Here is a 10,923-nt window from a genome sequence, read left to right on the forward strand (position 1 = left end):
AATAATGTTTGTATAGGAAAAGGTATTGTGCAATAAGACTGTCCAGGTGCCAGAGTTCAATTTGCATAGGATTGTCATATTTACCTAGAGGAAGAGAGACAAAAGCCCAGCTGTGTCTATTGGTGGAAGGAATGACCCCTGCTGTGTCTGTTTGTTCCTCCAATCTAGATTGGAAGGTCAGATAACCTGCCCTGGTAAAGGAAAACCTGGCCAGCCTTATTCCTTTACAGAGACTCTTTGAGGGAACAAAACGTGTACATATATGTATAAATCTGGCTGTGTTTTATCTTTCCAAACTGTATTCTGTGTGATCTGATTAGAGGTGTGTTCTTCTTGCATGTTTCATGTAGTGCTATGGTCCCTTCAGTGCTGTATGTTTTCTTACTATCAGACATGTTCTCAGGTTTGAGTTATGAAATACCATATTTTTCGCTCCATAAGACACACTTTTTCTCTCCAAAAAGGTGGGAGGGAAAGTACATGCGTCTTATGGAGTGAATGCAGTAACCCAGGGTTCAGCAACCACCACCCAAAAGCCTCCCACAGCCATGCTGGGAGGCCTCTGAACTGGCAACAGAGACTGCTTGCTGTTTGGACCTCACCATTCTGTACTGCTAGCTTTCCAGGATCTGCTTCCTGCAGCCCACCTGGAAAACCAGCAAGGCAAACAGGCCTATGGCAGCAAGCAATGCAAATAGCCAAAGAGTGATTCTAGAAAAATCAGAAACACAGTCCCCCACTTAAGCAGTTGATTTTCCCACATTTGGGGAAATCACAGGGGTCAGCTCTTCTGCAATAGATGAGCCTTACCCTGGGAAAACCACTTTTACAACAATGGTATCTCCCCTGCCAGGTCTGAGTTTGAATGGCCCCTAAGCCTCCTGGCCCTTTGTGTGCCCTACCCTCCAAAGGCATGGTGACCCCCGGCTGCACCTCCTGATCAGAACAGGGCTGCACAGCCCCAATCCCAAAAGAGGCCAGGAGAGCTCTTCAGTGTTTTGGGGTGCCCTGCAGGACCCCCATCAGGGGCTGGATGTTCCTCCCACAATCCTTCAGTGCACAGATATTAGCATATCTGCCTGCTTGCATCACCCAATTGGCTTCTCTATTGGAGAAGCAAAGCAGGAAGGAGGAGTCTCTTTCCCTTCACCTTCTGCAGAGAAGTTAGACCATGTGACCAACCAGACATGTGGAGAACCAGAGAGAGAGAGAGAGAGAAGACAGAAACAAAAGCTTCTAAAATTGCCAGTAAGTTTAATAGGCCTGAGAATGGCGAGGGGAAGATAAAATTACTACTGAGAGCCTGCTGGATGGGGAAAAGGTGGCTAGATATAGCTGTCTGTAGTTCAGAGCTTGGTAGTAAGCTGCATCACTTCCCCATAAATTAAGCCTAAATAGAAGTAACTTTGCAGATATTTAAAACATTAAGGGACCTGGGAGGGGGGAGGCTAATGTGTATTGTTAGCCAAATTTCATTCTGAAGCACAGAATGATTAAAAAGGCACTGAGCACATGCAGAATAAAGTTCAAAAGGGAAACCAAAAGGGACCTAACACTCCTTTCCTTAATATATTACCACTAGGGCTACAGGTTTTATTTGGTGTATTAGCTTGCCACAGTTTTTATGGACTCATCAGGAGCAAGGCAATTTGAATTGCAGAGGGCAGATCTGAATCACAGATCTGAATATGTCCAAGTAAAGCTTTGAAATCTTGAAAATTGGTTTAAGAACCCAACATTTCATAAATAGCATTTCACACGTACACACACACAACTGGAAACAGAAATTTTAGTAGTATTTTTGTGTTAACAAAAGCTGCATGGTGTCGCTCCCCCTGTTTTTATTGGTTTTTCTTAATCATTGTTGTTCTACAATATTGCTGGTAGATTTTATCTTTTCATTGTGATTCCCAGCTACTGTATTTTATCCTATTGTAGTCTCTAAAATTGGACAAGCATCTGTCAGATCTGCTCTGATTTGGATTCCTGCATTGAACCAGGGGTTGGAATTGATGGCCTTATAGGCCCCTTCCAACTCCATTATTCTATGATTCTGTGCTGCTTTGAGATTATATTTGTAAAAGGAAGCAGGCAGTAGATGTGGTGATGAATAAGGGGCACATTTTTCTTGCAGAGTATGGGAACTCATTCTACCAGTGCAAAGCAGAAAAGGCTAGCATATAACATTCCTTTTAAACTAAAGGTAGTAAAATATGCTAAGGAGTATGGAAACAGTGAACAGTGCAGAGACATTTTGGGCCTCCTCATCTGAAAAAATGATTAGAGAGTGGAGGAAACAGGAGGATCAGCTGCAAAAGCTGATAAAAGTAAGCACACTCTGTGGACATGCTGCATGCTGCAAAGTAAAGAACTGAATGATGGAGAGAGAAAACTTTATTGCTGTAAGGAAGGAAGGGAGGGAGTGGAAGGGAGGCATGCTTTGCTGTTTGCTTACACCTGTGCTGATGGTGATTTCTTCATCATAGCTCTTATTGACTACCCAGTAACAATCTGTTTATTCATCTCTTTCAGTGCAATAACAATCCATTATAAGTGTTAAAACTTGAGATGGTAATTCCCACTCATTGTGTGTCATCCTGATGTAGAAGTCTGCTTCATGATTCTCTACTTCTGGTACATGTATGACATGTGAAATGACATGCTTGAGAATACACCAGTCCCAAAACTGTACTGTTAGTAGCAAGAAAGACATGATTTTGTTCCTCCTTGGTGGTTGATATAAAGCATTGTAGTGTTGTTGTCTGCGGCTATTGGAATAACTTTGCCAACTACAAATTGTTCAAAAGCTCTCACTGTGTTGTACACTGCAAGAAGTTTGAGGTAATTGATGTGACAACATCTATCTATTGCTACTGCCTTATGAATTTGCCAGAATATTTTTTTCCGGTTTTCCTCTCCTAAAAATGAGGTGTGTCTTATTTGGAGGTGCGTCTTATGGAGCAAAAAATACGGTATATAATGCCCTTCAACCAAACTAATAGATAGTATGCCTTAGTTTTCCTTTCATGTTGGTTCATTTCTAGATCCTACTGAATGGGTACTGAATGAAAAGTTCATAGCACAGTAATACCTTCTAGTTGCTAAAATGTACAGACTATAAGAATGAGAAAGGTTCTTTATGAAAGATCTGTTGTAACATGGGGATCTCTTCACCAAACTATTCTACCTTGTTAAATAATCAAAATTTATTTTTGGGATTTAATCAGTACAATCCAGTCCAAATAGTGAGTCTGTAATATCTTTGTTGAGTTAAAATTAATTTTGGGTGAAGAAGGCTCAAAGTAAGCCCTTTACATCCCCTTGCCTATTATACTGTGGTAATCTCTCTCTCTCTTTAAATAATCACCATTGTTTATATTTACAGCTATATTTTACCATTGTTTTTGTTTACAGTTTATATTTTCTGGCTTGTAAGTGTTCCCCCTCTCTGATTATTGTACTGTATTATGAATATTCCCCTTCCTCAAAAGTTTCTTTTAATACTTCCTTCTCCATCAGGCAGTATTACTGTGATATTATGGACTGACTATGAAAACAGCTCCTTTCCCAGAATGATGAAAAGGTAAATATTATTATTAAACAGAGATCCTTACATTTATGACATTGTGTGTGTTGTACATCATTTTCCCACAAGACATTTTCAATATTGGATGAGAAAAGGTGTTCTGGAAATAGTTTTTGAAGCAATCATTTCTCTAAGAACAATCCCACCCACCAAATTGCTATTCTTTTCAAAGATCACTTAGAGTCATGTCACACTCTCTGTTTAAATATGTACTTTCCATGCATTGATTGGAATGAATGTGAAAGGAAATAATCCCTTCAAGATAACTATAAGCCAGGGAAATGGTCAGTGCTTTCCTGTTAGATACATAGGCTGAATTAAGAGAATATTCCAGGTTTACATTTTGAAGAGTATTACAAAGTGTCCTTGACTTTAAATGGCAAAGTAAGTAGGCAGCAAACACAGTTATGAATGTCACATACATGTCTTAAGAGCCATGTTTCCCAAAGTAAATATAGAAGGTGGTGGGTGGGTTATCCACTCCCAGCCCCTACTTCTATGTTTCCTGGGGTGAAGCCCAAACATAAAACATGCAGGTGACATTTCCAATTACAGTGCCTTGCATACATTTTGCTATATAAACTAAAATGCCTATATTCCCACATTCAAAATACCTCGCTGGGTATTTTTAAAAACCAATTAAAAACATGGATGTTCAGGCAGGCCTTCCCTCCAGTTAATATCTGATTCTTTCCTTTCTCTTCTTCTTTTGTGGTTTATTTTTCATTTTTTCTTCCCCATCTTGGAGAATTGGCTATTTAATGTAATAATTCTTTTTTATATTTATTGTTGTATTATGTGTTTGTAAGCCGCCTAGAGTGGTCGCAAGACCAGATAGGCGGGAAATAAATAAATAAATAAATAAATAAATAAATAAATAAATAAATAAATAAATAAATAAATAAATAAATAAATAAATAAATAAATAATGCAAGTTGACACCCATCATAATTCCAAGTCCTACAATTTCAAGGTAGATTTTTAAAGGTAGATTTAATGGGCAAAATACCTATCTGGGCATTCAGAAATGATGTGTGAGCAACGGGAGAGTGCTAGACTCACAGTCTTGCTGTTACTCTCCATAGTAATGAAGAATGACAGGATAAAGATAAAAGACTCCTCTAGGAGACCTTGAAAGCAGTCAAGAACCCCACATTTTCAGGGTCTCGTAGTGGAATCTTTTGTCTTTATACTCGCTGTTCATAACTATGAAGTTATGACCAGCATTCCTTCCAAACATTCAGATTAATCTTTTCCTGAATGACTGAATAGGACTAGAGAATGCAGTAAGCAAATGTCACTTCAAACTCTATAGTCAGAACCAGAGGACTATGGCTGGTTAGCCACATGGTATGCAAATGAGATATTTACTGCCCCCCATTGCAGATCCTAGTAATACCTCAGAAGCCATCTTGAAAGAGAGGAAGATCACAGGAGAGAAAAGCATGAAGAGAGCAGGGTTGCTACTGATGGTGCTGCTGGAAAGAGAAGTCAACAATTGTCATGTGCATGTACGTAGGACCATTTTGTTCATGGCAATGACCTTCTCACTAATCTGTCCCATATTTGTATCTGTGGGGTGTATGTGTGTTTGATATGGGCACATAATCCTATTATTACTTATGATGACAAAAACTTTGTAACTTCTGTAGAAGCTACAATATAATGTAATATTCCCTTCAAGGCCACAGGAGAGCTACTGCACAGTATTGTAGCTATTTATATCAATGTATTTTTGTATGAGATCTCTTTGAATAAAAAATTATATTCATGTAACACCTTTTATGCAACAACACAGCTTTTTTCCTCACAAACTGCAATTCTCTATATTGCTACAGTCTTGATTTAAAATTATATGAATCCTTCACTCTGAAAAACATTGCTAATCTTAATAACATTCCTTAAACTACGTCCAAAATTCATACAGACAGTTTGCCCATGTATATATCCACTTTAATCTTCATTTATGTTATTTTGTGTAAAGTTAGGGGATGCATGAATGTTCCCTTTAAAAAGCCTTGCTTGTTCTATTGAAAATTCCTTTAGCATCCTTCAGAATTCTAGAAGGTGTTTCACCTCAGCAGGACCTTCCAAATTCATCTCAAAATTTGCTTCAGGCAAAATTCTGTGACAGCACGAATAATAAACACTTAGCATAATGCTTCAGTGAATGACAGTATGTGGGAACTTTATGAAGAAGAAAAGTGGCAGACATATTACTTAGCTACAATATGTTGCAAATAGAAATGTCAAAATTATGTTTTAGTTGTATGCAGAAATGGCTCCTGACTTACTTGGAGGCCTCTTTTTATTTATTTATTTATTTTACATAAAAGCTGTACAGTACATTTGAAGCATTTATTTATTTAATTACAATGAAGGGTGTTATGCAGTTGTGGCCCAATTTAGCAAGTCAAAACATACATGCACAAAAATTGTAGATGTGCATTTTTATGCCCATACCAAAACTAATTGAATAGCACTGAACATCAAGCTGTCTGATGAAGACAATAATGAGAAAGATCACTGTTTGTTAGCAGAATATATGGTTAACACACAAAGATGGTCCTGAATCCAATCGCTTGCATCTCCAGGTTGTTAATTTAAAGTTAAGTGGCAATGAATGTGAAAGGCCCCTGCTCAGGCATCAGAAGAGTTGCTGACAGACAACCCTGGCATGGATGGCAAAGCAGCTTGACTTGGTGTATGGAAGCTTTCCATTTTGTTTCCTAAGTTTTCCCACCAGGGCCATTGTTGTTGTTGTTTAGTCGTTTAGTCATGTCCAACTCTTCGTGACACTGTGGACCAGAGCACGTCAGGCCCTCCTGTCTTCCACTGCTTCCTGGAGTTGGGTCGAATTCATGTTGGTAGTTTCGATCACACTATCCAACCATCTCATCCTCTGTCGTCCCCTTCTCCCCTTCCCTTCACACTTTCCCAACATCAGGGTCTTTTCCAGGGAGTTTTCTCTTCTCATGAGATGGCCAAAGTACTGGAGCCTCAGCTTCAGAATCTGTCCTTCCAGTGAGCAATCAGGGTTGATTTCCTTCAAAATGGATAGGTTTGTTCTCCTTGCAGTCCAGGGGACTCTCAAGAGTCTCCTCCAGCACCACAATTCAAAAGCATCAATTCTTCGGTGGTCAGCCGTCTTTATGGTCCAGAACTCACTTCCGTACATCACTACAGGAAAAACCATAGCTTTTATATGGACTTTTGTTGACAAGGTGATGTCTCTGCTTTTTAAGATGCTGTCTAGGTTTGTCATTGCTTTCCTCCCAAGAAGCAGGTGTCTTTTAATTTCATGACTGCTGTCATCATTTGCAGTGATTATGGAGCCCAAGAAAGTAAAATCTGTCACTACCTCCATATCTTCCCCTTCTATTTGCCAGGATGTGATGGGACCAGTGGCCATGATCTTAGTTTTTTTGATGTTGAGCTTCAAACCATTTTTGCACTCTCCTCTTTCACCCTCATTACAAGGTTCCTTAATTCCTCCTCACTTTCTGCCATCAGAGTGGTATCATCTGCATATCGGAGGTTGTTGATATTTCTTCCAGCAATCTTGATTCCGGCTTGGTATTCCTCCAGTCCAGCCTTTCGCATGATGTATTCTGCATATAAATAAGCAGGGGGACAATATACAGCCTTGTCGTATTCCTTTCCCAATTTTGAACCAATCAGTTATTCCATATCCAGTTCTAACTGTTGCTTCCTGTCCCACATATAGGTTTTGCAGGAGATAGATAAGGTGGTGGGGCACTCCCATTTCCTTAAGGACTTGCCATAGTTTGCTGTGGTCCACACAGTCAAAGGCTTTTGCATAGTCAATGAAGCAGAAGTAAATGTTTTTCAGGAACTCCCTAGCTTTCTCCATAATCCAGCGCATGTTAGCAATTTGGTCTCTAGTTACTCTGACCAGGGCCATTAGTTTTATGCAGTCAGAACACTATTAGAACCAGAGATTTGTGCTACTCAAGAGGTCAGCCTTGTTATCATTTTAAATATATCCGTAAGCTCAATCTCCACCTGGCAGGTGAGTTTGATCTCTTTGCCTCTGTGGGTACTGATTAGCTGATTGGCACCTGCAGAGGCTGAGATGGCCTGCCAGCATAGTTCTCCCCAGCTAGCCTGATTTCTCTGCCTATGGACCCAATCAGCTGATCAGCACTTGCAGAGATAGCAGACTTGTCAGTCAGAACTGCAGTTTCCATTTCAGCAGCCTAGCTGCTGCCATTGCCACTGGCAGGCCAAGGTAAGGCATCAAAGTGGGGCAGTGGGAAGGGAGTTTCAGTTTGTTCTTTTTTTAGAGAGCCACAAGCAGTCTAAAAAATCCCTGACAAACTGATTAGTGGTTCATTGAATGTCCTTGGGAAAATTTGTGTGTCATGGGTTGTCCAGTATGACAACCCATAAACCACATCAAACTACTGTTCATCACCATCTCTAATCATAACTTCCCAAAGGCACTCTCTTCATTACTTTCAGAGTCCTGACCAAGCGTAGGTCCATGGTTGAACTGACAGCTATGATCCAGCAGTTGTGCCTCTAACAACTAGTAACCAATCTCTGATGTTAGGAATCCCCATCCAAAATTTAAACACAAGCCCCTTTGTACTCCCCAATCCTGGCAATCCATTTAAAACCCCTCTCAGACCACCAGTCATTGAGGAAGTCTTCCTGAGGAAAAAGTATTTGCCTGCCTGTGGAAAAACAGCAAAGATGGGGCAACCTAGTTTCCCATGGGAGGGAGTTCCAGAGTCTGGGAACAGCAAAAGAGAAAGCCCTCTCCTGCATCCCCACCAAGTGCTCCTGTGTGAGTGGTGGGACTGAGATATCTTAATGCCTGGGCAGGCTCATAGAGGGAGATGAGGTATTTTAAATAGTTTGGACCCAAGCCATTTAAGGCTTTGTAGGTTAAAACCAGCATTTTGAATTGTGCCTGGAAATGGATTGGCAGCCAGTGGAACTGTTGTAACAGGGTTGTTAACATGTTTCCTGTTAACATTCTGGCTGCAGAATTTAATTAAAATTAAATTGCTGGGTTCTGTAAGTAGGCAAAAATGGTAAAGATCTGATAAAGATTTTCTCTGGGCACAATTCAAGTTCTTGTAATAAAGCCATAAATGGTTTAAGACTTGGATATCTGAACTGCAAACTATCCAACCTTTAGGGCAATCATTGGAGGCCAGGACATCTGTATTAGATAACAGTACTGTCACACACCCTTAGTTCCCCTGTTTGTTTTTCTACACACCCAGGTTCTTTTTCGGGCACAACATGTACTTTTCACCCTTTTTCACTGCCACCAGAGGATATGTTCCTCACTGTACCAAATATGACTGTCAAATATAACAATGTTTATTTATGGGTTTGTAGGTAAATCATATAAAGAAAAACATGGATGGTCTTTTATTATTAATTCAATAAACGTTGCCTTGATTACATTTATGTTTGCTTATGTAGATTCACTTTAATCAAGGTATTACTACCGTGTTTCTCCGATAATAAGACACTGTCTTATTATCTTTTGGGGGAAAGAAAAGGGCAGAGGGCTTATTTTCGGGGGAGGGCTTATTTTAATGACCCGTCATTAAAATAAGCCCTCCCCCAAAAATGCGATCTGAAGAGAAACCAGAGCATTTTCCCCCGAAAGCTGGTGACAGCCGCACCAGCAGCGGCGGCGGCGGCGGCGGCGGCTACTTGGGCTCGGCCAGGGAGGAGACGGAGGCTGGGGAAAGGCAGCGGCTGAGAAGAACTGGGCTTCTCCTTCCTGCTTTCCTGCTTGGCTCCTCTCGCTTTCTGGCTCTCTGCGAAGCCCTCAGCACTGTGGAAGCGAAACGAGGAGGAAGGGGAGCCAAAAAGGTGGGCTTTGCCGGGAAGGGGGAAAACACAGCGAGCGAGCATGCCTGCTCGGCTTGCAGGCGATGCTCCTCGCTATGCTGCCTTGGTCGCCTCCTCCCCTCCGCCTTGAAGCTTTTGTTCTCCTCCTCTCTGGTCCAGGGGCAGGAGCGCCCGCGCGGCACCCGCGGGGCTCGTGCCTCTCTCTCCCTCGCGCGCCGGGCAGGGGAGTTCCAGGCGGAGGAGGAGCTTGCACGGCTGTTGGCTCCCGGGATCCTGTTCGGCGCGCCCTGAGACGAAAGCACTGCCATGAAGGGCGAAGCTCTGCTTTCTCCCTACTGCATTCTGCTCTGCTGAAGGGATGTTTTTTCGCGCCCTCGGTAAGCTTACCCAGGGCGCGAGTAGGGCAACAGGGCTTATTTTCGGGGGAGGGCTTACTTTAGAGGAATCCTACAAATTAAGGGGACGGCTTACTTTCGGGATAGGTCTTATTATCGGAGAAACACGGTATATTCAGCTATTTATTTCTTAGCACTTTTAACTCTTTCCAATCTTAACCACACTAACTTTCCAAGTTCTTGTTTTCAGTCTTTCCTTAACTATCCCTTTTAACTGTTTCAATCTCTCTATATATCTCTGTCTCTTATTCTCTCTCTAACTGCCCTAACTAGCCCTAACTGGCCCAAACTGTCTTTTTTTCCTCCCCTAGTTCCGTTGGTTCCACCCCTCCTGTCCTGTCATAGGCTCCCACACCAGAGCTCTAACCTGACTGACAGGAATGACGTGTGAGCTGTCCATCACATACCTCCCCCCCTTGGAAAGTTTGTGTCATGGGGTAACACTTATAATGGGTTACCCTTATGCACAACAAATGCAATTATTCATCTTTTCTTTACAAACATTTTTCCAGTTTACCATTTGCAATATATACTTATTCTATGACACGTTTTAATCATTTTAATGTTCTTACTTTATATTTAAATTACATTTATCATCATATATAAAATAATTTTTTTCATACAATGTAAACCAACTTTACTTACCATTTATTTCTATGCAACTTACATTTTTAAGCCACCTAGAGTGTTCGCAGTGAACAGATAGGTGGGGTATAAATGGAATAAATAAATAAATAATACCAACTTTCCAAGTTCTTGTTTTCAATCTTTCCTTACCTATCCCTTTTAACTCTTTCAATCTCTCTACGTATATATCTCTGTCTCTTATTCTCTCTCTAAGTGCCTTAACTAGCCCTAACTGGCCCAAACTGTCTTTTTTCTCCCCAACTTCCATTGATTCCACCCCTCATGTTCTATCATAGGCTCCCACACCAGATCTCTAACCTGAATGACAGGAGTGACATCTAAGCTGTCTGTCACAAGCACCTTTGCTAAAGCGGCAGTTGTCCAACACTAATGTATTTTTTCTAGAGTACATATCAGTTCCAGTTTCCATTTAAAAATGGTTTTATTATTCATATAAACTATCCTGCTATCTTA

At 41.0% G+C, this 10,923-nt stretch overlaps 1 pseudogene; it reads right to left on the bottom strand.

Moving 5' to 3' along the window:
- Positions 1-711: 711 nt before the first annotated feature.
- On the bottom strand, positions 712-861 carry LOC140706217 (U1 spliceosomal RNA; annotated as a pseudogene).
- Between the last annotated feature and the right edge of the window lie 10,062 nt (positions 862-10,923).

Source organism: Pogona vitticeps, chromosome 3 (genome assembly GCF_051106095.1).
Source record: "Pogona vitticeps strain Pit_001003342236 chromosome 3, PviZW2.1, whole genome shotgun sequence".
Classification (NCBI taxonomy): domain Eukaryota; kingdom Metazoa; phylum Chordata; class Lepidosauria; order Squamata; family Agamidae; genus Pogona; species Pogona vitticeps.